Source organism: Chiloscyllium plagiosum, chromosome 11 (assembly GCF_004010195.1).
Source record: "Chiloscyllium plagiosum isolate BGI_BamShark_2017 chromosome 11, ASM401019v2, whole genome shotgun sequence".
Lineage (NCBI taxonomy): Eukaryota > Metazoa > Chordata > Chondrichthyes > Orectolobiformes > Hemiscylliidae > Chiloscyllium > Chiloscyllium plagiosum.
This window is the reverse complement of record NC_057720.1, coordinates 42,411,889-42,437,421: the sequence shown is the minus strand read 5'-3', so window position 1 is coordinate 42,437,421 and position 25,533 is coordinate 42,411,889. Positions and strand designations below refer to the sequence as shown.

General features: G+C 40.8%; 1 protein-coding gene across 2 annotated transcripts in view; it reads left to right on the top strand.

The window, feature by feature from the left end:
• osbpl9 (oxysterol binding protein-like 9) overlaps positions 1-25,533 on the top strand; it is a 172,236-nt gene that overhangs the window by 2,538 nt on the left and 144,165 nt on the right. For both annotated transcript variants that reach the window (XM_043699210.1, XM_043699208.1), the window contains exon 2: positions 22,225-22,301. The gene's annotated coding sequence lies outside the window, so the exon portion shown is untranslated. The remainder of the gene's footprint in view (positions 1-22,224; positions 22,302-25,533) is intronic.

The window sequence follows — 25,533 nt, the reverse complement described above, 5'->3', positions numbered from 1 at the left end:
TAGTCACGGAGGGAACGGTCTTTGCGGAAGGCGGAAAGGGGTGGGGAGGGAAATATATCCCTGGTGGTGGGGTCTTTTTGGAGGTGGCGGAAATGTCGGCAGATGATTTGGTTTATGTGGAGGTTTGTAGGGTGGAAGGTAAGCACCAGGGGCGTTCTGTCCTTGTTACGGTTGGAGGGGTGGGGTCTGAGGGCGGATGTGCGGGATGTGGACGAGATGCGTTAGAGGACATCTTTAACCACGTGGGAAGGGAAATTGCGGTCTCCAAAGGAGGCCATCTGGTGTGTTCTATGGTGGAACTGGTCCTCCTGGGAGCAGATACGGCGGAGGCGGTGGAATTGGGAATATGGGATGACATTTTTGCAAGAGGTAGGGTGGGAAGAGATGTAATCCAGGTAGCTGTGGTAGTTGGTGGGTTTGTAAAACATGTCAGTGTCAAGTCGGTCATCACTAATGGAGATGGAGAGATTCAGGAAGGGGAGGGAGGTGTCAGAGATGGTCCAGGTAAATTTAAGGTCAGGGTGGAATGTGTTGGTGAAGTTGATGAATTGCTCAACCTCCTCGTGGGAGCACGAGGTGGCGCCAATGTAGTCATCAATGTAGCATTCCCCTCCCCCCACAGCCACTCATTATAGCATGCCTAATCTCTCTCCATTCTGAAGTCTTAGAGAGGACAGGGGTTACTGTTCTTAGAAGAGAAGATTCAGAAAAAATTTGATGTAGGTGACGATTCACAAGACAATACCAGAATTATAAGGTTGTTAGTTTCAAAAAAGACTGAATTCACTGAGTTCTTTTCTCCACAACAGGTAAGGCTGAAGGGGTGATGATATAGATCGTTTTATATTAATAAAGGATTCAATAACATTGATATGCATACCTGAAATTCTGTTAACCGTTTTGGTCGTCTTGTCAAATCAAAAGTTAGAACTATAAGGCTGTTAATAATTAATCTTGTGTAGAATACTGGAGATACTACTTTACTCAGGGAGTGGTAAGAATCTGGAACATAAGGAGTAGTTGAGACAAATAGCATGGATGTATTTAGAAGCAGAAATAAGCCAATCTCTCGTTGCTAACAGGTTTTGCGTGATGATTTAATTATTGTTTTGCTGATTCATTCAATTTAGCCACCTTTTGTGTCATGTTCATTAATCATAAGCTTTGATTAGACATGACTGGATAACGATCAGGAATGAGAAACAAAACCATCCTGTCGTGGGTCATCTAAGTTTGCTTTCAGTTTCCTGTTTCAGGTTGAATTGTATAGAATAATAGAACACTTGGGAGATCCAATTTGCAAAGTTTGTTTGCAACTCCAAGCTTAACATCGAAGTATCGTGCAGTTATCTATCAATGGCATTTGTGGCAAAGTTCAGTACTTTTTAAAAATGTTTGACTGTTTTGAGTTTCTAAATTTTCTTTTGTTGCGGTAAATTGGGAGCAAAACCACAGTATGTAGACACCAACAAGGGAGCAAAACCACATTAGATTTGGTACTGGGTAGTGAGCCCGGCCAGGTGTTAGACTTGGAAGTAGGTGAGCACTTTGGTGATAGTGATCACAGTTCTGTTATTTTTACTTTAGTGATAGTGATAGAAAGGGATAGGTGTATACCACTGGGCAAGAGTTACAGCTGCGATGCGATTAGGCAAGATTTAGGAAGAATAGGATGGGGAACAAAACTGCAGGGGATGGGCACATTAGAAATGTGGAGCTTATTGAAGGAAAAGCTCCTGTGTGTCCTAGATACGTATGTACCTGTTAGGCAGGGAGGAAGCTGTAGAGCACGGGAGCCGTGGTTTACGAAGGAAGTGGAATCTGGTCAAGAGGAAGAAGAAGGCTTATGTTAGGATGAGATGTGAAGGCTCAATTAGGGCGCAAGGTAGCTAGGAAAGACCTAAAGAGAGAACTCAGAAGAGCCAGGAGGAGACATGAGAAGTTGTTGGTGGATAGGATCAGGGTAAACCCTAAGGCTTTCTATAGGTGTTTAAGGAATAAAAGAATGACGAGAGTAAGATTAGGGCCAATTAAGGATAATAGTGGGAAGTTGTGTGTGGAGTCAGAGGAGACAGGGGAAGCACTTAATGAATATTTTTCGACAGTATTCACTCTAGAAAACGACAGTGTTGTCGAGGAGAATACTGAGATACAGGCTACTAGACTAGGTGTGATTGAGGGTCACAAGATAGAGGTATTAAAAATCCTGCAGAGTGTGAAAGAAGATATATCCCCTGGGCCGGATGGGATTTATCCTAGGATCCTCTGGGAAGCCAGGGAGGAGATTGCTGAGCCTTTGGCAGTGATCTTTAAATCGTCACTGTCTACAGGAATAGTGCCAGAAGACTGGAGGATAGCAAATGTGGTTCCCCTGTTCAAGAAGGGGAGTAGAGACAACCCAGGTAATTATAGACCAGTGAGCCTTACTTCAGTTGTTGGTAAAGTATTGGAAAAAGTTCTCAGGATTTATAATCATCTAGAAAAGAATAATTTGATTCGGGATAGTCAGCACAGTTTTGTGAAGGGTTGGTCGTGTCTCACAAACCTTATTGAGTTCTTTGAGAAGGTGACCAAACAAGTAGATGAGAGTAAACCGGTTGATGTGGTGTACATGGATTTCAGCAAGGCGTTCGATAAGGTTCCCCACAGTAGGCTATTGTACAAAATGCAAAGGAATGGGATTGTGGGAGATTTAGCAGTTTGAATCAGTAATTGGCTTGCTGAAAGAAGACAGAGGGTGGTGGTTGATGGGAAATGTTCATCCTGGAGTCCAGTTACCAGTGGTGTACTGCAAAGGTCAGTGTTGGGTCCACTGCTGTTAGTCATTTTTATAAACGACCTGGATGAGGGCATAGAGGGGTGGGTTAGTAAATTTGCAGACGACACTAAGGTCGGTGGAGTTGTGGATAGTGACGAGGAATGTTGTAGGTTACAGAGAGACATAGATAAGCTGTAGAGCTGGGCCGAGAGGTGGCAAATGGAGTTTAATGCAGACAAGTGAGAGGTGACTCACTTTGATCGGAGTAACCGGAATGCAAAGTATTGGGCTAATGATAAGATTCTTGGGAGTGTCGATGAGCTCGGTGTCCAGTACACAGATCTTTGAAAGTTGCCACCCAGGTTGACAGGGTTGTTAAGAAGGCATTCAGTGTTTTAGGTTTTATTAATAGAGGGATCGAGTTCCGGAACCATGAGGTTATGCTGCAGCTGTACAAAACTCTGGTGTGGCTGCACTTGGAGTATTGTGTACAGCTCTGGTCACTGCATTATAAGAAGGATGTGGAAGCTTTGGAAAGGGTGCAGAGGAGATTTACATGGATGTTGCCTAGTATAGAGGGAAGGTCTTGGGAGGAAAGGCTGAGGGACTTGAGGCTGTTTTCGTTAGAGAGAAGAAGGTTGAGAGGTGACTTAATAGAGACATATAAGATAATCAGAGGGTTAGATAGGGTGGACAGGGAGAGCCTTTTTCCAAGTATGGTGATAGCGAGCACGGGGAGGCGTAGCTTTAAATTGAGGGGTGATAGATATAGGACAGACATCGGAGGTAGTTTCCTTACTCAGAGAGTAGCAAGGGTGTGGAATGCTTTGCCCGCAACGGTAGTAGATTCGCCAACTTTAAGTGCATTTAAGTTGTCATTGGACGTACATGGAATAGTGTAGGTTAGATGGGCTTCAGATTGGTATGACAGGTCGGTGCAACATTGAGGGCTGAAGGGCCTGTACTGCGGTGTAATGTTCTATGTTGTTGTGGCACAGTGATAATGTTCTGCCTTATTGCGAGGAGGCCTATGTTCATCTGCAACTGCTACAGAAATGTGTAACATCTCTGAATATGTTGATCAGGTAATACAAGTTGTGAATCTCTTGAACTTTCTGGTTGATTATTTAGTCAGTTTAGTTTGCATAAATTGAATTTCTTTCTTAGTGTACCCACTATTTTAAGAGCTTTCTGGTTTTACATAGTTGGCATGAAAATTTGGATTTGAAAGTATGAATATACTTTAAGTGACCAAATAATGCATATCCCTTCAGAGATAATTAAGAAATACATGCCGAGGGTGCAGCTGGACCTGGGCAATAATCAGACTTGGATTAATGTGTGGTACTTGAAATTTATGCCACACAAATACGAGGAGCTCAGTCCGAGCAGCAGGGGAACGGAGTGAAGTGAAACTGAAAATGAAAGGTGCAGTGAAGTTTTCTGATTAAAAGCCCGTGGGGCAAGGCACCGATCAAGCTCAGTTGGAGCAGTAGCTAAACCCCTTCGGGAACCCCAGTATTCTTCAAAGCAGCTGAAGAATGTTGATACAGAAATGAGTGATGTTGATACAGAAATGAGAACTGATTGATAAGTAGTAGTCACCTTTGTATTCTATTCTAAGGGTTAACACGGTGTACACACTGGTAGTAAAGTTAGTACAATACTTAAGAAGCAACAGAAGTGGATCATAATAATAATTAATTTAAAAACCCATTAAGAATAGGAGCGCAGGTACTGTATGTAGTGTGTGGGGACTCAAGGAAACCATTGTGATTTTGGGCAAACACATTTTGAACTAAGCGTTTGAAGTACAAGTAGCTTTGGCTCAATTTATGAACAGGAGGCTGAACGTTAGACACTGCAATCCATCAGGGAGGGGAGATAGTTACCTGGATTCTTTGTGCCAGATTGTAGTCACATCTCTTAGCATAGGATGTCATGAAATGATCAGTAGTCAGGGAAAGGAAGGTGTGATTGTAAGTGAAGCAGGAAAGGAAATCCAAAGGACAGGAGTGTAGAGGTGTCAGTCTGTACACTTGTCCAACAGGTTTAAGGTTCTCTTAGCTTGTTTAGGTGAGAGCAGGGGCTGTGATAAGGATGATCTAAATGACCATTGTAGCATGGAAAGGAAGCCATTATTCGAGCAGAGGGAGCCCAAAAGAATGTAATGGTAAACTGGGACAGCATAGTTGGGAGATAGTGTTCTCTACAGGAAAGAGCATGAATCCTGATGGCTGTGTTGCCTGCACGATGCCTTGATTCAAGATATCTGCTTTTGAGCTGGTCAAGAACATGCAGTGGGAGGGGGAGCATCCTGTTGTGGTCCAAGAGGTTCTGCATAGCAGTATGAGGAAGTAGGCACCAAATTAAGAAGCAGGACTGCAGAGTTCATAATCTCGGAATTATTATCTGAGCCACTTGCAAATTGGCAGAGGGTAAACCAGGTTAGAAAGAATGCATAACTAAAAGACTGGTATGGGAGAAGTGAGTTCTAGTTTGAGGGACACTGATATTAATAATGGAAAAGTGGGTTCTGTACCATTTGGATGGCTTACACCTGAGCTGTATTGTGATTGGTGTTCTTGTCAAGTGCATAATGAGGAACATAGAGTTTTAAACTAAATACCTTGATTAACTGAATATCAATTATCCGAATTTAGGTTTATGCGAAGAAGATTTTGAGGTCCCAATAGAAACATCACATCAAAGAGGTGTTTCAACACTGATTGCGTCTTCTGTTTACAATGAATAAAAGTGAACTTGGCTTACTGAAATGCTGCCGAGAACAGTTCTGGACTGGTGGGAGCCCAGGCACCATCTCCAAATGACCGACCGCCCGCCCTCTCTCCCCCCACATTTTCCCTGGAGTTCTACACAGGGGTATACACCAAACACCCTTCCCCAGATAATCTCTCCAACATTGTCCAGTGCAGGGCAAAGGTGGTACCTGTCAAAAAGTTGCAGTTAAAAGCTGTGTGTATCTGTGTGTACGTGATATTTTGAGATTCACTCTGCAAAGACAGCAGCAGTCTTACTGTTGTCCAGTCCAGCAGGCCCAGAGGGGCAGAGGTGAATGGGTGGGCAGAGTTTGGACGGGGTTGGGTGGGGGCAGGCAGGGCAGGTGGTGGTGAACATGGGGTGGGGTTGGATGGGGGGGTGGGAGTGGAGGTGGTAAGGGGCGGGGGCAGACGGGGGGATTGAGTGGCGGATCGGGAGCGGACAGGGGCAGGAGAGGGTGGGTGGGGGCTTGCGTGCTGTGTGTTGTTGCCTTGCCTCCTGAATGGGAAGTGGATATAGCAAGTGCTCACTGTGACAATCCCATTGATCTAATTGATGGAGTGGGGGGTTGGTGCAGGAGGCTTCAATAGTGCTGCAGCTCCCAGGAGTGTGTCTCTGCTCAGAAACAAATCCTGAAACAGGGTGAGGGAACAAGGCAGGTAGAGTGAGGACAAAAGGAAGCTTCAGGAAACTCCGAGCCCAAGAGGAGAGACATTGAATCAATTAAGCCAATAATCAACTATCCGAACGAAATAGTGTCCGCCCATGTTGTTTGGAGAATAGAGGTTCCTCTGTAGTGGGGCCAAATTTGGGAAGTTGTGGTGAATCACAGGTGTGGCAAATGTTAAACAATGACAGGAAGAAGAATACAGACCAAAGAGTAAATTAGTTAAGATGAGAAGTAAGAAAAGTAATAAAAGGATAAAACTTAATGCACTGCATTTGAATGCATGTAGCATTTGAAATGAAACAGATGAACTAGTAGTACAAAATAAGCACAAAGTATGATCCAGTGACCGTTATTGTGACATGGCTGTAGTATGACCCATATTAGGACCAGAAAATTGAAGGGTAATTGGTGTGACGTTTAGGAAGGGCAGCATCCGAGAAAAGGGTGGAGGAGTGGCTTTGTTAATTAAAGATGATATCAGCACAATAGCGAAGTATGACTTAAATTCAGGAAACCAGGGTATAGAAGCAGTCTCACTAGAGAGAAGGAACGATAAAGACAGGAAGTAACTTGTGGGAGTTGTGTACAGACCCCTAAAAATAACTGGTAGGACCAGATATCAAGAAAGAAACAATGGGCGTTCGTCATGAGTATAGGTATTATCATTGGGCTTTCAGATTAGATCGCCTACAGTGTGGAAACAGGCCCTTTGGCCCAACCAGTCCACACCGACCCTCCGAAGAGCAACACACCCAGACCCATTTCCCTCGTGACTCATGCACCTAAATACTATAGGCAATTTAGCATGTCCAATTCACCTTACTTGCACATCTTTGGAGTGTGGGAGGAAACCAGAGCACCCGGAGGACACCCACGCAGACACCGGGAGAACGTGCAAACTCCACACAGACAGTCACCAGAGGCTGGAATCTAACCTGGGACCCTGATGCAGTGAGGCAGCAGTGCTAAGCACTGAGCCACCGTGTTTTTTAACCTACATATAGATTGGAGCAGTGAGATGGGGAAGAAAGTAATCTAGATGAGGAATACATTGAATGTTTTCAGGACAGTTTCTTAGACTAGCACATTATGGCACCAACCGGCAGAGAACCAACTTTACTAGACCTGGTTTTGACCAATGAGATGGGATTAATTACATGCCTCATGATGAAATTTCCTCTGGGTAGTAGTGACCATACTTTGAATTTTGCATGAAGTTGAAGGGTCCAACTTCATGCAAAAATCATTGCATGAGTATGGGTTAAGGCTGCTACTTTTTAAACAAGGGCAATTATGAGGCTGTGAACAGCCAGCAAAAGCAAACTGGCAATTTAGGTTCAGAGATTATTAGAGATGCAGCAGCAAAATTTAAGGGAATATTATAGTGCATAATAGACTCCAACAAATAAGAAAAATTCTAAGGGATAGACTTACTATCTGTGATTTACTAAAAAGGTCAAAGATATTAGCAAATTAAAATTGAAACTGCCTCTGTGGATCCAAATAAATAAATGGAAAGCTGCAAAGCTTCCTGAGTCTGGAGAAATTACTGGGGAAAAAAATCCAAGGTAAAAGGAAGTGATTCTACGCAGAAGGCTGTGTGCACCCCTGAGGAGGTTAGTAGAGGAAATCAGCAGGTGATTTCAGAAGTTGGATGTATTGGAATAGGTCATTATGTTTTGTCTCCAATCCATTCCTTCAACCAAATTCCATTTGGTGGTTGATTTACAAAGCAGTGAATCTGGAGGTAATGACTGGACAAAAAAATATGGAGTTGAAAGTCCAGTCAAGGATTAGCAGATTTTGGGAATTTAAGCAGAGAAAACACCCATTTCTATCATCCTTTGCTTTAAAAGTGAGTATTTATTTTGACTTTTTCAGGAGTATGTGGAAACAGTGTTCTCCCAAACAAAGGTCATCAAGAGTGAATATTGTACCCACCCTTCAGGAACCCATTTGAAGAACTGTATACAACTAGCAGGCATAAATTAGAACCCATACTTCAAGGAATTGATAGATATTGTGCAGTCACAGGTGTCACACTTAAATTTGGTGAGCAGAGGACAAAATTAATAATACATGTTTTAGATTTATAAAGCACTAAAAATTGATTCTCCATTCTATTTTCTTCAGATCAATCCTGGTTTGTACTTGAATTCAAACTGTGATCTTGTGCTTTAATTAATTGGCAAATTGCTGAAAATAATTAACATGTTGGGGATGACATTGTGAAACAAGATTGCAAGTTTGCTGTATCAATTTTGAATATTAGAAATGGATTACATAAATTGTTCAAAACTATTAATCAATTTAATTTGCAATGAAATTTGATAAGAATGATGTTGTAGCTTCTGAATAGTTGAGGTATTTTGCTTAAAGCTTCAACTGAGAGCTAGCAATAGGGCACAAGCTCTTTGCAAAACCAATTAGCAGATTAATAATAGTAATAATAATAATAATCTTTTATGATGTCTGACACTGCCGTTTTGAAACAGCCAGATCAGATGGCGATTCAAAAATGTGTTTGACATCCACTTCCATTAAGCAAAATGTCCATAACCAGGCACATTTTCTAATTGTTGCAGGCATTGGGGCACCGAATATTTTGCTCATCACTGTGAATATTTTAAGTCCGAATCATCTGTTGGCAAATTTGTCAAAGCCTTCCTTAATAGGTGATTTCATATAAAAGGCCTGATATTTATATAACTGATGCAGGTCCGAGAATATAAAGAAAGCTCTACAATGACAGGTTTCAAACAAATCATTGGATAAGTTCACACAATAACTGTGGAGCACGTTGACAAACATTTGCTTTGTTTCAAATTGGAGGTACAATGTAGACATACTCAATTATTGAGGGCATTAGGTCATGGTTCCTAAGACAGTGGAGAAGACCACTTGTCTCCAGCATATAATAATCAACAGAATCAAAATGACAAAATCAAAATCAATTTGCTGCTATACTTGCACTGTAAAAGTGAAACTGCATTCACCTATGTCACAACAATGATAGCGACTTGCATTTATAAACTACCTTTAATGTAATGATGTGCTTCAAGACACTTAATGATTGATACCAAACCACATAGACATGAAAACTTAAATGTTTAGTCAAACAGTAGGTTTTTAACTATTATCTTACAGAAGGAGAGAAAATTTATAGAGGTTTATAGAGTGAATTCCATGGATTTGTGCCAATATAACTGCAGGTTTGACCGGTAATGGTGGAGCATTTATTCATGTTCTAGAGACTAGTTTAGAAGAGTAACAAGGGTTACAGTCATATGAGGGACAGGACATGAGAGGGAATTTGAAAACAAAGATGAGAAAGTTAAAATTGTGACTTTGCCAGAAAGACAACCAATATAGTGCTGAAAGGAGAGGGCAGGTAAGGAATTAGTGCACTTTAGAATATGGACAGCAGAGTCTGGATACTCGCACTTAGGGAGACTGAACATTGAAGACTTAACAATAATGCATTACAATACAATCAAGAAATGCTGGAAGAGAACTGCAGCAGGTTAGTTAATATCTGTGTTGAGGGAATTGCAGGAGTAATATTTCGGATCCCTGATCTTTCATCAGAACCAGAAAAAGGTTCAGATATAATAGATTTTGATCAAAGTGTGTGTGTGGAACTAGGACAAAAGCAAGGTTTGTGATTTGGGTGAACGGTAGGAGAGATTCAATGACAAAACAGTTGGTCCTCCAGAGCTGAATGGAATGGAGATGGGACAAGGAAAGACATAAAAAGATGTACATAGAGGTGGTGTGCTGTTGGCAAAAAAAAAGCAGAGAAAAGCAAACTAAGATGGAGTGTATGATCTGAAATTCTTGAATTCAGTGCTGAGTCGAGAATGCTATAAAATGCCTAGTTGAAAGGTGAGGTGCTGATCCTAAACCTTAAGTTGATCCTCACTTGCACAGTGCAGAAGACCAAGGACACATGTCAGAATTTTTTTTAAAATTGGGTGCAGGAGCTATTATCCATCCTTATAATAGTGAGTCCTGTTTTTGAACTGCTGCAGTTCATATGCTATACATAAACCTATGTTGCTGTTAGTAGGGTATTCCAGTACTTTGACCAACTGACAGTCAAGGAATGGTGATATGGTTCCAAGTCAGGATAGTCTCTCACTTTGAGGGGAATGTGCAGGTGGTAATGTTTCCATGCATCCCCTCAAAATCCCCCACTATTGCTGGGTCAAAATCCTGGAATTCTGTACCTAAGAGCATTGTTGGTCAACCCACAGCATGTGAACTGGAGCAGTTCAAAAAGGCAGCATCCACCACCTCCTTCAGGGCAACTAGGGAGAGGCATTAAATGCTGGCCCATGAGTGAATTTAAAAAAAAGATTGTTGCTCCTGTCCTTTTAGATGTTGTGGATTTTGAGAGATGCTGTCAAAGGAGCCTTGTTGTGCTGCTCATTGCATCTTTGCAGACGGGCACATTTCTGCCACAGCATTGGTGATGAAGGAGTGAATGTTGAAGATGTTGGACAGGATGCCACCCAAGAAGGCTACTTTGTCTTGAGTAGTGTCAATTTTCTTGAGTATTGCTGGAACTGCAGTCATCTGGGCAAGTGGAGAATATTCTATCACTCCTGACTTCCATTGTAGATGGTGGACAGACTTTGTGGAGTCAAGAGGTGAGTTTACTCATAAATTGCATACCTCTGACCTCTTATTATGTACAGTATTTATATGGCTGGTCCAGTTCAGTTATTGGTCAATAATAATTTTGTGAGTTGGGGTTTCAGTGATGATAATGTCATTGAATGTCAAGAGGGTGAAGCTTAGATTGTTCCTTGTTGGATATAGTTACTGTGTGGCACTCGTGTAATAAGAATATTGATTGTCACTTATAACCCCAAGTGTGAATGTTATCTATGTCTTTCTATATGTAGGCATGAACTCCTTCAGTATCTATGGGGTCTCAACAAGTGCTGAATAGAATGCAAGTGTTCCCACCAGGCCTTATGATGGAAGAAATGTCATTGATGAAGTAGCTGATGATGGTTATGTCTAGGTAACTACTCTGAGGAACTCCTGTCATGATACCCTAGGACTTAAATGATTGGTGTTCAACAACTGTAGCCATTTTCTTTTGCACTCGGTCATGACTCCATCCAATGGAGAGTTTTCATGATTCCCAATTGGCTTCAGTTTTGTTAGAGGTGAAAAGTGTGGCGCTGGAAAAGTAGGTCAGGCAGCATGGTGCAGGAGAATCGACATTTCTGGTATTAGCCAGTCAGTTTTGTTTGATCTTCTTGATGCAGCACTCAATCAAAACCTGAGGGCGAGGTGGAGAATTAAAATGACAAGGCCCAGATGCTTGGGGGTTATGCTTCCATTTGGAGTGGAAGTATTCTGCAAAGTGACCGCCCAGTCTGTACTTTGTCTCTGCAATGTAGAGGAGACCACATCTTGAGTAGCAAATAGAGAAGATTACATTGAAAGAAGTTCTTATTGTATATATGCAAATTATTGCTTCACTCATATGGAATATTTTGGGGCAGTGGATGGTGGGATAAGAGGCAAACTACTTGGTGTTATTTCTGCATTTTCTATGAGGAGAGCTGTGGAAGGGGACAGGGTGTTGTGAAGACTGAGTAGAGGACCAGAGCATCATGGAGGAAATGCTCTCTTGGGGAAGGGGACAATGTATTTGTTGGTGGCATCGGATTGAAGATATGTGATGACATTATCAATTGAATGTGGTGCTTGGTAGGATGGAAGCTGAGTACAAGGGTGACCTGTCAGTTTTCTGGGAGGGAGAGAAAGCGTTGAGTGAAGAAGTTTGGGAAATTTGGCAAACATGGTTGGTGACCATGTCCACAGGGCAGAAAGAAAAAGGGCATCTCAAAGCTCTGTTTTGAAATCTTGTATCATTGGAATTGATGCAATGGGGAAGAATGGGCTGATTGTTCACAAAATGAAATAGAAGTAAAGAATTATGTCTTAACCAAGTGATATAACTTTATTCAAATGGTATGATCCTCAACCACTAAATCGCAAAATCTTGGTTTAAATTGATTACAGAATTTTCAAATCCCCTTGAGAAATGTCAGGTGGATTCTTTCCATTATGATTTATGTCAAAGGGACTAATTCAGAAGATTGTACTGCATGATGATTGTGGAATACTAATCTGAAGAAAGTGCGTCCTTAATTCAAATTCCTTCCAACAGTGCCCTACCAAGGGCAAGTCTGGATCTGTTAATGTTCCTGCACAGTCATACTTGCATGGCTACAGTGTTTGGAGGCGGGAATGAGAAAGACAGAGTTACAGTAAAACATTTCCTAAAATAGGAAATGGCAAGTACTGAATGCATGAAGGGCAGATATTGAAATAGGTGTAAAACATCAGAATGAAATATTGAAGAAACAATGAATAGTCAGAAATGAATGAAGGTGATGAAACTTCTAAGACCAGCGATCAAGCGGTATAGACAAGTAATTGATAAGTGAGATATTTAGGAAAAACTATTAGGCAAGATAAGTTCAAAAAAGTAAATGAAAAATAAAGCAAAGAAATGAAAACCAATATTTGGAATGAGTATTTTAGATTAGATTAGATTACATTACATTACAGTGTGGAAACAGGCCCTTCGGCCCAACAAGTCCACACCGCCCCGCCGAAGCGCAACCCACCCATACCCCTACCCCTACATTTACCCCTACCTAACACTACGGGCAATTTAACATGGCCAATTCACCTGACCCGCACATCTTTGGACTGTGGGAGGAAACCGGAGCACTCGGAGGAAACCCACGCAGACACGGGGAGAACGTGCAAACTCCACACAGTCAGTCGCCTGAGGCAGGAATTGAACCCGGGTCTCTGGCACTGTGAGGCAGCAGTGCTAACCACTGTGCCACCGTGCCGCCCATTTTGGAGAGGATAATTTGAGAAGTCTTGTAAAGGTATTGGTTGGTCCCTGAAATAGTTCCCTTCTGACAACTTAAATGTGTGCAGGTAAGACAGAAATCTTAATTTTATTTCTGGCTTGCATATGAATTAATATTTGATCCTTTTATTTGCCCCTGTTTTTATATTGAAGATAAAATGTAACAGGGTGTTATAGATGGAAACATTTTCAAGTGTTTAATCATAAATGGATTTATGATGAAATGGTCCTTGCACATATGACTTATAAGGCTAGTTGCTAGCAGTTTTTAAGAGCAATTGGACCATGCAGATGTTCGAGTGGACTCTTCCACAAAGTTATCCTAAAAGCCTTTGTATTTCTTTTTCAACCCATGGTCATGCAAGTTTAGATGAGTTGAAATAAAATCCATGGTTTTGCAGGGTGAAATATCTGAGACAAAAGTGATTCTAAAACCATCTAAAGAGACTATCAGTGTTGAAGAGAACCTGTAGACTGTAAACAAGTGCGTTTATGGACTGAAAGGGCGCATTATTTTTCAGTGATATTTGTTTTGCTGGGCGTAGGCTGTTTTAACTAATAGCTGGCTCTGCTTTGTTTTATTGGCTTAAAAAGCTGAGCTTCCAGGTATCATCTTAATCCATTTGATAGAGTGGGGGCAATGGAATTTTAGAAATATTTAGTAAAATAATATGAAAGTAGAATTTAGGCTTGTATTTCATGCTTCAGGGGATTTTAAATATATTGGCTTAGATATTGAGCTGAACAGGTTTGAAGTATCTTTGAATCAACAGTTCTGCTGGGAGAATATTACTCCTATCTTGGTTAACCATACTGGGTTAGCACAGTAAGATGATGTCATAACTAAATGAGAAGCACAACATTTGTGAAGCTTGGTTGGCCAGTTGAAATGATGCACAAAATGGAATTCTAGTTCTAATATGTCACATTTAAGTACTACACTGAAGCGCCCTTAAGTCTAAGATATGAAAAGGCAAATAAAATATTTTTAAAAATTAAATATGGAAAAATGTGTTTCAGCTTCCTTAAACTTGGATTATCCAAACCAGAAATTAGTTACTTTTGATGAATTTTCTTTTGCCATTCTTCAAAACGGATATTAAAATGTTGCTGACCTCATAATACTTTTAGTACAAAAAAAAGGGAAATATTGCCCTTTAGCATTGTTGTTAAAAAGTGCTCCAGCTGCAGAAACATTGGTTTATGTGGAAGCAGTGGCAATGGTGTTGTGTTTAATAAATATTTTGGGTGAAATTCTACTAAAGGGGATTACTGAAAATAGTTAAATCCTTGAATGTTAAGCAGATAATTATTTCTGTGAAAGAATGTACATATTCTACAGCAGGACTTCCCAAACTGGGGATCGCTAACTAATATTTTGGGATCATGAGTTCTGCAGCAATAGCTGCTGTGGAGCTGTAATTAAGTGCTAACATCTCTGATGCCCTTTTAAATTTTGGCTTGATAGCAGCACCAAATGAGTGACGAATAAGAGGCACCTGTTATATTGGGAGTTGCATATATTAATACACAGGTCCTTATTCTTTGCACTGAACAGGGATATGTATGTGCATTGTGCCAGTTCCAACTTAAGAAAATAGATGACAACTATTGGCTGGTCCATTTTTCAGGGCAATGCTCTGACCAGTGAGGGTCAGCTGCCTGGTTTAAAATTTAAACAAATTCTAGCTGTTGACAATCATTCATCACTAATTGGTGCATTCTCCATGGGAATGCCTTTTTACACAGAGTCCGTTTATCAACCAATCAGCATTCTCTTCTCATGCAGTACAAAATGTTGTTGTTGTTGTTCTTCCCTTTGAATTGGTATTCTTCTGAATTTTCTTTAAGTGCAAGATTAAAAAAAACTTTGAAAAATGTGTATTTTTCAGTAATACTCAAATTTATTTAGGAGAAATTGAGTTTATAACTTGAAAACACTGAATTATTTTCTTGATCTCCTTTATCTATTTTTTAAAATGCAGTAATTATTGCACTTACTTTTTATTATGCCTTCTCTGTGTGATTTTAATGTTTATTTCCAGCTTGAGTGTCTGTGGCTGGAATTTTCAGATTAGTGGGTAGCGGTCATGTCCACTGTCCAAAACGTCCAATGAGTCTTGCCCTTGTAGTCCGATTTGATTTCACAATCGTCATTACATTAACTGCCGACTGTCAGGGCTTCAGCCCTTATAAGGGAGGTTATGCCATCCCCAACAACCAGTCACTGGGCCAGCAGCCCTTCAGCCTCCGTATTGCTGCCAGCAGTGGTGACCATTGATTGGACTGTAGTAGGCCAAGACCAGCTTGCTTAAGGGGGCCACTGGTCTTTTATTGCTATATTATAAATTCAGAAATCCAGGTAATGTTCTGGGTACCCAGCTTTGAATCCCTGCCATGGCAGTTGGTGGAATTTCAAATTAATAAAATAAAATATGGAATTAGGAGTCTAGCAAGGTTCACGAACTGTTTCCAATTGTTGTACAAACCTGTCTGTTCAATAATATCATGTAGGGAAAATGTCTGTCACTCTTGCCCAGTCTGGCCTACATGTGACTCCAGACCCAAAGCAAAATGATTGACTCTGAACTGCCCTCTGGACATTTAGAGATTAGGAATAAATGCTAGATTTGCCAGCGATGCCAACATCCCATGAATGAATAGAAAGCAAAAGCACGCAGTAGTCGAGGGACAAATGTGAGATTGTGGCTTGCGCAGACCAGTCAGTCGGGTGCTGGTAAGAGAATTGCTGTAATATAGGGATGGTCTTTTAGCATGGGTTTCGGGCGAGCCGCGGTGCCTCAAAGGAGGAGGCCACCAGAGTACACATGACAATCTTGCCACTTAACAAAGTGCTCAGCTGTTGCTAAATTATTCACAGCCATAAGTAGGAATGCTTGATGCCCTTAATTGGCCAATTAATTAGCATATGACTAGAGGGCTACTACCCGCGCAACCAATGATAAAATGCCTCAGCTACTTTTTAAGGTGACATTAAATGGATTATGCTTTGTTGAGTTCTTGCTTGGAAAAAGAAGTACATTGTTAGCAGTCGTCAGTACAAAATCATCTCAACATTCTAAATAAAGAAAAGTTTGTATTTATATTGCATTTATGACAGTCTTAGGATATACTTTGGAAGTGTAATCAATATTTTATGGAAAAAGTGTGGGAGCAAATTTGCACATGGCAAACTCTAATTGTTGTTAAATGATAAATATTGGTCAGGTCACATGGGTCATTGTTCTATGACTGAACTGAAAACAAAAAATGCTGGAAGTTTGCTCTTTCATTGTTCCCTTTATACTTTTTCAAAGTCATGACGCAAGATCTTTTACATTTGAGACTGTAACAGGACATTGAGGTGGCTTCTGGAGTGGTGTGCGCAATTCTGGTTGCCTTGCTCTATGAAGGATATTATTTAGTTGGAGGGGGTTCAGAAAAGATTTACCAGGATGTTGTCGGGAATGTATGGTTTGAGTTATAAAAATAGGGCTGGGATTTTTTTTTACCGAAGCATAAGAGATTGAGGGGGTGACCTTAGAGAGGCGTATAAGATCACAAGAGGCATGGATAGGGTGAATAGCAAAGGTTTTTTCCCCTTATGGTGGAGGAGTTCAAAAATAGGGGGCATTTTTTAAGGTGAGAAGATTAAAGTTTTTAAAAAGGCCATGAGGGACAACCTTCTTACGCAGAGAGTGGTTAATGTCTGGAATGAACTGCCAGAGGAAGTGGTCAATGTAGGTACAGATAGAATGTTTAAAAGGGATTTTGATGGGTCCATGAACAGGAAGGATTTCAAGGGAAATGGGGCAAACGCAGGCAAGTGGGACTAGTTTAGTTTGAAAACATGGTCAATGTGGATTTGTTGGACCGAAGAGTCTGTTTCCTTGCTCAATGACCCTATGACTTAGTGCTGCATTGCAATGTCCGCCTTCATTTTGTTCTCAAGTCTCTGGACTGCAACTTGAAAGCACACGTTTTAAAATGGAGTTGAAAGTGTTATCAACTGATCCGTGATCGACAAAACAGAAAAATGAGGTATGGGAAAGCAGGCTTGAACAATAAATCTCAGCAGGACACAAAGCATCTATGGAGAAAGAAACAGAGTTGACGTTTCAGTTCGATGAACTTGTATCAAATTTTCAGTATAAGCAATGTTTTGGTAGTGCAGGGGTAGTCATTCAGTAGTCCAGAACTTGAGTGTTGTAGACAAAAATACACATTGTTTGAAGCTTTTCAGCTTGGGATCATTTGGACAATTCACAAGAAATGTCAATGTAAAGAGAAAACAATATTTATTTTGTGTGCAAAGAGAGTACTAATAGGTTGAAAAGAGCACTCTGCTAGTAGAAGCTCCAAATCAGGTCAGGCAGCATCCAGGGAACAGGAGAATCGACGTTTCGGGCATAAGCCCTTCTTCAGGAATGAAGAAGGGCTTATGCCCGAAACGTCGATTCTCCTGTTCCCTGGATGCTGCCTGACCTGCTGCGCTGTTCCAGCAACACATTTTCAGCTCTGATCTCCAGCATCTGCAGACCTCACTTTCTCCTCGAAGCTCCAAACCAAACAGCACAACCCTTTGGCTGTTGCATCAGGCATGGTACTGACCATAATCATCCATTCTGTGCTTGAAAACTCAAAACAAATGTCAAACAGCTGTAATTCAGCTGTAGCAGTAATTCAGCAAATGGACAATATTTACTGAATATCCTTGTGTGCTCAGAATTATACTGACGACCATTTGAGGATAATCAGTTGGACTCAGTGTGGTGCACTTGTGCATACTGAAAGCTAAGTATGTTAATACACAGGTACCTGTTTTTTGCAGACTGAAAGCACATGTATATGGATTATGCCACTTCAACTCAACACAACAGGAGACAGCCATTCTCTGGTTAATTTCTTGGGTCAAAACATTGACCCATCAGAGTCAACCTGCCTGGTTTTAAAATGTAAACAATTCTTGACAATTTATTGTCAGCAACAAGCTAGTTGATGCATTTCCCATTTAGCACATCTACCAATGAGCACTCTCTTCTCATAAGGTATAATAGCTGTCTTCCCTTTAGATTGGCATTTCAGGCAAATTATCTTGATGAGCGCAAGATTACATTTTTGGTAAAATACCTTCAGCAATACTCAAAAATGGTAGAAGATCGATACTGTCTAATTTCTCTTTAGTGTTTTGAGATTTTAAAAATTCGCTCTTGGGATGTGGCTATTGCTGGCAGCCAGCATTTATTGCCTTTCTCCAGTTGCCCTTGAGAAGGAGGTGGTGAGTTGTGTTCTTGAACCACTGCAGAATATGTGCTGTAGGTTGACATAGAATGCTGTGAGGAAGGGAATTCCAGGATTTTGACCCAGTCATAGTGAAGGAATATAAAAATGCAGACATTTTGAAAATCGGTCTAAGAATGCCTCTGTGGAGAGAGAAACTCATCGAGAGCTGATTGCCCATCTAACATCTTGGTCTCAAAGAAATTAGAAAACAGTCTCTCATGTGAAACATACTTACAGTAAAAAGAAAGAAGACGACCCAGGGCAACCAGCAGCCAGAAGAGTGAAATCACAGAAGACGACAGTGACTGTGTGGTTTTGAAATTAAGTTGATGTAATTTTATTAAGTGTCTTATTGGAACAGTATATTGTTATAGGGTTGAAGGCAGATAGTAAGCAGTTAAGAGAAAGGGAGGCTTAGAGTTGCGAATAGTTGTTGTTTAGTGTTCACTTTTAGAGTTAAAGAATAAATTGCTATTTTCTTTAAATATTGGAATTTGGGAGTTCTCTGTCACTCATATTTTAACAAGTGACGCGGTGAGGCCATTTTTTCTGGTTGTTTGTTTTAATTAATAGAGGGGTTCACCTTCATGTTGTAACAGTAGGGCACTATCCTAAGGAGCTCCTGCAGAGAGATCCGAGAGCCACGACTATTTTTCTATGAGCCAAGTATGACACCAACCAGTGGAGATTTTCCTCCATAATATCCATTGATTCCAATTCACACTTTGTTGAATACGGCTTTGATGTCAAGGTCTGTCACTCTTCCACTCACCTCTGGAATTTAGCTCTTTTGTCCATGCTTGAACCAAGGCTGTAATGAGATCCAGAGCTGAGTGGCCCTGATGAAAGTGGGAGTCACCGAACAGGTTATTGTTGAGTGGATGCTGCTCGATAGTGCTGTTGATGACTCCTTCCATCACTTTACTGATGATCAAGAGTAGACTGATAGGGGGCTGTAATTTGTTAGTTTGAATTTGTTCTGCATTTTACGTAAAGGGCACACCTGGGCAATTTTCCATGTTGTGTAGATGCCAGTGTTATAGCCATACTGGAACATGTATATCATGTTTAGGAGCACAAGTCTTCAGGGCTATTCTGGACTATTGTCAGGGCCCCAACTTTTTCATTAGGCAGTGCCGCCAATCATTTCTTGATATTACATACAGTAAATTGAATTGGTTGAAGTCTAGCATCAAAGAAGCTTAGGACCACTGGAGGAGGCTGAGGTGGATTATCCACCCAGGACTTATGGCAGAAAATTGCTTAGAATGCTTCAACTTTATCTTTTGCACTGAGCTCTTCCATCGTTGAGGATAGGAATATTTGTGGAGCCGCCTCCTCCACTGAGCTGTTTAATAGTCCAATCCCATTCATGACTGGATGTGACAGGACTGCAGAACCTAGATGTGATCCCTTGGCCATAGGATCGCTTAATTCTGACTTTCAATGGCTCTTTATGCTGTTGGCATGCAACTATTCTTGTAAACACATTGTGAGTTTTGTGGAATCTGAACGCCTGTGTCAATAATTTATGAGAGGAAAATGTGTTGCCAAAAAATAGTCTGTATCAAATAATTAATTGTTGCGATTGCTTTGCTTTATCTTTATATAATGTTAATCTCTGGATGTGTGATGACATTTTTGTTCATTTCTGATTTGAGCTACCATTCAGCAAATACTCACTTAATTGGTCATCCAATTTCTTTTTTAATATGTAGAATAGAAAAGAAATTTTTTTAGAAGTAGCCAGTCATAACAACATCCCAGTAAAATATCAATAGTTTAGATTAGATTAGATTACTTACAGTGTGGAAACAGGCCCTTCGGCCCAACAAGTCCACACCGACCCGCCGAAGTGCAACCCACCCATACCCTACATTTACCCCTTTTAACCTAACACTACGGGCAATTTAGCATGGCCAATTTACCTGACCCGCACATCTTTGTGACTGTGGGAGGAAACCGGAGCATCCGGAGGAAACCCACGCAGACACGGGGAGAATGTGCAAACTCCACACAGTCAGTCACCTGAGTCGGGAATTGAACCCGGGTCTCTGGCGCTGTGAGGCAGCAGTGCTAACCACTGTGCCACCGTGCCGTAAACCAAAATTGATACTGTACTCATAATTTACTAATAGCTGCTAATTTGGATTTGTTATAATTCTAAAGCTGTTGTGCAAAATTACAACATTAAACTTACATAGGTTAATCCAAAGATAGATAAATTTTGCATCAATCAAGATACTAACAGTCATTGAAGACAGTTGCAAAAGGTGAACTTCAGATAATGTCCTGGCTGATATTTAACTCTCAACCAACATCATATTCTCCTTGACATTTTGGGATTTTGTGGATAGATTGATTGGTGTTTTTCTCTGCATTACAACAGTGAACACACGCCAAAAGTACTTGGGATGCTCCACTATCCATATTGAATGTGAAAACTGCTGTACAGGTATATTCTATTAAGCTTTCAGAGATGCTGTCACACACTAAACCAAGTGAGACTTGATCCTGGGCTCGGAATTAGGCGCATTGTCACTGCACCACAAGAGCCCGAGAAAGTGCTATGTATACATACAATGTGAACAGGTATATTTCTAATCAACCTCACCAGTGATGTTTTTATGCACTGGGTCTCTTGGCCCTAGACCTCTAGATAGTGCAATACAAGTGCATTTTCTTTATTTGATGCAGGTGTCCGCTTTGGTGCTTGGAAGAATATATTGGAAAGAATTTGAAGGATATCTGCATGTGCATTAGAGATTATTGGATGCTGGTATTAGGCAAGATGACAAGTCTGAACAGCAGCTGTTGTACAAATAGAGATAATAATTGTTCAGAATCATAGAAGTTAGTTTTTTGTAGTGTTTAGCTAATATAGTGGGTGTATTTTAACTGTTTCATGGAGATTTTTTTCCCAAAGCCACCTTCATTTATGTGGACATTTTCATGTTGCTTAGGAAAGAATGGAGCTGATGCAGCTTCTGTGGCATAGTTAAAATGAATGATCAAAACCTTGGTTAAAGAAAGATTTTATGGAGGTTGTTTGAATTTCTTAGAGGAAGGATGAGATGATTTTGTTGCTAGTAGATCAGGTACTGTCACATACTACAGCAGGTGAGACTTGATCTTGGGTGTCAGGGCTCAGAGTTTGGTGCATTGCCACCGCACCACAAGAACTGTCGGTGCAGGAGGGGGACACAGGTTTGCAAGTTTGTAAAGATTGGGTGTGCTGTGATCATGGAGGGTTATGTAGATAATGATGGAGATTTATAATTCAACATACTTTGAAGCCAGAAAGGAGAACAGTGATCTGTGGGCAAGTTTGGTGTGATACACAATATGTGCATTGAAGTTTTGGTCATTGAGTTGGGGTTGATCGAAGTGAAGACAAACTGCAAAGCAATGAGTCAATTGCAGAAAATTCAAGTATAATAAAGAAAGGGTTAAGAGTTTCAGGAACAATATAGTTAAGGATAGGGTGGATGGAGAGGCCAATGAAAGGTGGTTTGATTACAAAAAGGTATGGAGCTTGAATGGCTGTCTCAAAATAGCAAACCTTCCCATGACTCATGGAAGGTCATAGCTGAATGTTTCAGGATTAATTGGGATAAACATCTATTGGGTAAATTTCAGCAATCTGGAGTAGATTTTCTTGGAAAAAGTACTTGTTTCAAAGACCAAATATTCATTCAAGCTCAAGTTACAAATGGACTGAACTGTAAATAGATCACTTCATTTAATTATAACAGTAGTGTTTTCATTGGATCTGTTTAGGTGTTAACACGTTTCCTGTTTTTGTGTGTATTTTTACAGCTCGTGATGCCGATGAGAGGGAGCAGTGGATTCATGCGTTAGAAGAAACCATTCTTCGTCATACTCTGCAGCTCAGGGTAAGTGTGTATTGGGTTGTTGTAAATTGCATCACCTGTGGATGTTGGTTTCTGGATTATTTCTGGTGAAACTGTTATTGCAGTTTAAAGACCATGTGGTAATAATGATGAATGTTTGTGTATCAACTACGTTGCTGTTATGATAACATAGAGTGTTATAATGACGAATAAGACCATTGAATGTTGACTTCATATCGAAAGAAAAAAAAGTGCAGGAGTAGGCCATTCGGTCCTTTAAGCCTGCACCACCTTTCAACATGTTCATGGCTGATCATGCAATTCCAGTATCCCATTTCGACTTTCACTCTGTACCCCTTGATCCCTTTAGCTGCAAGGGCCAGGTCCACCTTCCTTTTGAATACATCTAATGTACTGACCCCAACGACTTTCTATGGTAGACAATTCCACAGGTTCACGACTCTGAGTGAAGAAATTATTCCTCATCTCAGTCCTGAATGGCTTACACCTTAAGTTTAGACTGCGGCATCCCCAAAATCTGGGACATTCTTCCTGCATCTCGCCTGTCCAGTCCCATCAGGATTTTGTGTTTCTATGATAACCCCCTTCACTCTTCTAAATTTCACTGAGTTCAAGCCCAGTCGATCCAGTGTTTCTTCTTGTCAGTCCTACTATTCTGGGGATCAGTCTGGTGAACCATCATTGGACTCGCTCAGCAGCAATAATTTTCTTCGTGAGATGAGGAGACCAAACCTGCATGCACTCCTCAAGCTGTGGCCTCTCCAAGGTCCTGTATAATCAGTGCAGCAGGTTTAAACTTCAGTTGTAGCATGAAGTCAAGCAAAAGGATTCATATAAAACATTTTGGAGGAAGAGGTTTATCCAAATAATTTTGTCATGTTGGGAATTTCTATTTGGGGAGAGACGGGGAAGGAAATTCATACTTCAGTATTTCAGTTAAACGTTTTCATGGGTTGATATTCAAAGCTGTTCTCCGACAGTCAGATTGGCCCCTATATTTACGGGAAAGTAGGAGACAGCTGACTCTGTATCAGCAGCTGGGACCTCCAACACACCAGAAGGCAGAGGAATCTATTGAATTAAAGTAGAAATTCATTAGGTTTTTAATTTTTTTTTTAACCACTTTGGCACCTGGCTTCCTTGACAGTTGGTCAGTGAAAGCCTGTAGTACAAGGCAATTTCTAGGGACCAAGGGGATAGCCCATGGCTGTTGAGAAGATTGGGCCTTGGTAAGATAGGGACTTGGAATGCACTGCAGATGAATGAGAGGGGAAATTTGGAGGCTGATTGTGCTGGGAGGGAAACATCACAGTAAAACCGTAAGTAATGGTGTTTGTATCATGTGAGTCTCAGATTTTTACTAACTTAATATTTTCTACCCCAAATGGTTGAATTTTCATAAAATTCTCCCCACTTTGTGCTGAATAATTTGAATCAGTTGCTGCTTTGAATTTGCCTAGTCTCAGCATTGACCTCTTCAGTCAGAAGATTGTGGGCTCAGATGCCATTCCAGAGACTTGAAGTGTAATCCAGGCTGAAGTACAATATTGAGGAATGCTGTACTCTTGGTGCCATTTTTACGACAAGCTATTAAACGGATTCCCTATCTTCCATCTAAGATGGATGTAAACAAAGAGTCAAAGAAATTTCCTACAGTCTTGCCCACGATCCCTCAATTGACATCACTAAAACACACGTGTCTGCTCAGGTATCTGGTTGCTATTTGTAGGTCTTGGCAGTCAGCTTTCGATAAATGCAAGAATGTCTGTATTTCCAAAATATTTCATTACTTGTGTTTTTAATTATCCTAAAACTGTCAGGGTATTATCTTTCCTTGCAAGGCTTTGTCCTGAGTTTGATTCTTGTTCATTCATGCTTCCAGACTTGAGAAAATTATCATTGTTTATGTGCTTGATTATGCTTTTTGAAGTCTGAATGGTTTTGATATATTTTCTTGAAACATTTCTGTAAAGCCCTTTGCAAATTGTTTTCGAGCTAAGTATTATTGAACTATATTTCCAACCATTGCAAATTGATTGATTGTATTTTCCTGGTGTTTTCATTATCACTTAACTAAGTCACAATCGGAGGCAGTTGACGTTGGTATCCAGCCTCCAAGTGATGATCAATTGTTGTGGATCTTTTCCATTGTATTGACAAATAATTGCATAAAGTGTAAAATTACTACTACACTTGCCAAAATAGGTTATGGTAATTACTTCACTCTTGAAGACAATTTACCAAGCAAGACAAGTATTGTGATCCCAGCTGATAGTATTGGTCAGATTCTGGACTGTAATCTGGCTTAGAGTCATAGAGATGTACAGCATGGAAACAGACCCTTCGGTCTAACTTGTCCATGCCAACCAGATATCCAACACAATCTAGTCCCACCTGCCAGTACCCTGCCCATATCCCTCCAAACCCTTACTATTCATATACCCATTCAAATGCCTCTTAAATGTTGCAGTTGTACCAGCCTCCACCACATCCTCTAGCAGCTCATTCCATACACGTACCACCCTCTGCGTGAAAGAATTGCCCTCCAGGTCTATTTTATATCTTTCCCCTCTCACCCTAAACCCTCTAGTTCTGGACTCCCCGACCCCAGGTCTATTTATCCTATACATGCCCCTCGTCATTTTGTAAACCTCTATAAAGTCACCCCTCAGCTTCTGACGCTCCAGGGAAAACAGCCCAGCCTGTTAAGCCACTCCCTGTAGCTCAGATCCTCCAACCCTGCAACATCCTTGTAAATCTTTTCTGAACCCTTTCAAGTTTCACAACATCTTTCCGATAGGAAGGAGACCAGAATTGCACGCAATATTCCAACAGTGGCCTAACCAATGTCCTGTATAGCAGCAACATGACCTCCCAACTCCTGTACTCAATACTCTGACCAATAAAGGAAAGCATACCAAACGCCGCCTTCACTATCCTATATACCTGCGACTCCACTTTCAAGGAGCTATGAACCTGCACTCCAAGGTCTCTTTGTTCAGCAACATTCCCTAGGACATTAATATTAAGTGTACAATTCCTGCTAAGATTTGCTTTCCCAAACTGCAGCACCTCGCATTTATCTGAATTAAACTCTATCTGCCACTTCTCAGCCCATTGGCCCAGATCCTGTTGTAATCTGAGGTAACCCTCTTCGCTGTCCACTACACCTCCAATTTTGGTGTCATCTGCAAACTTACTACCTGTACCTCTTATGCTCGCATCCAAATCATTTATGTAAATGACAAAAAGT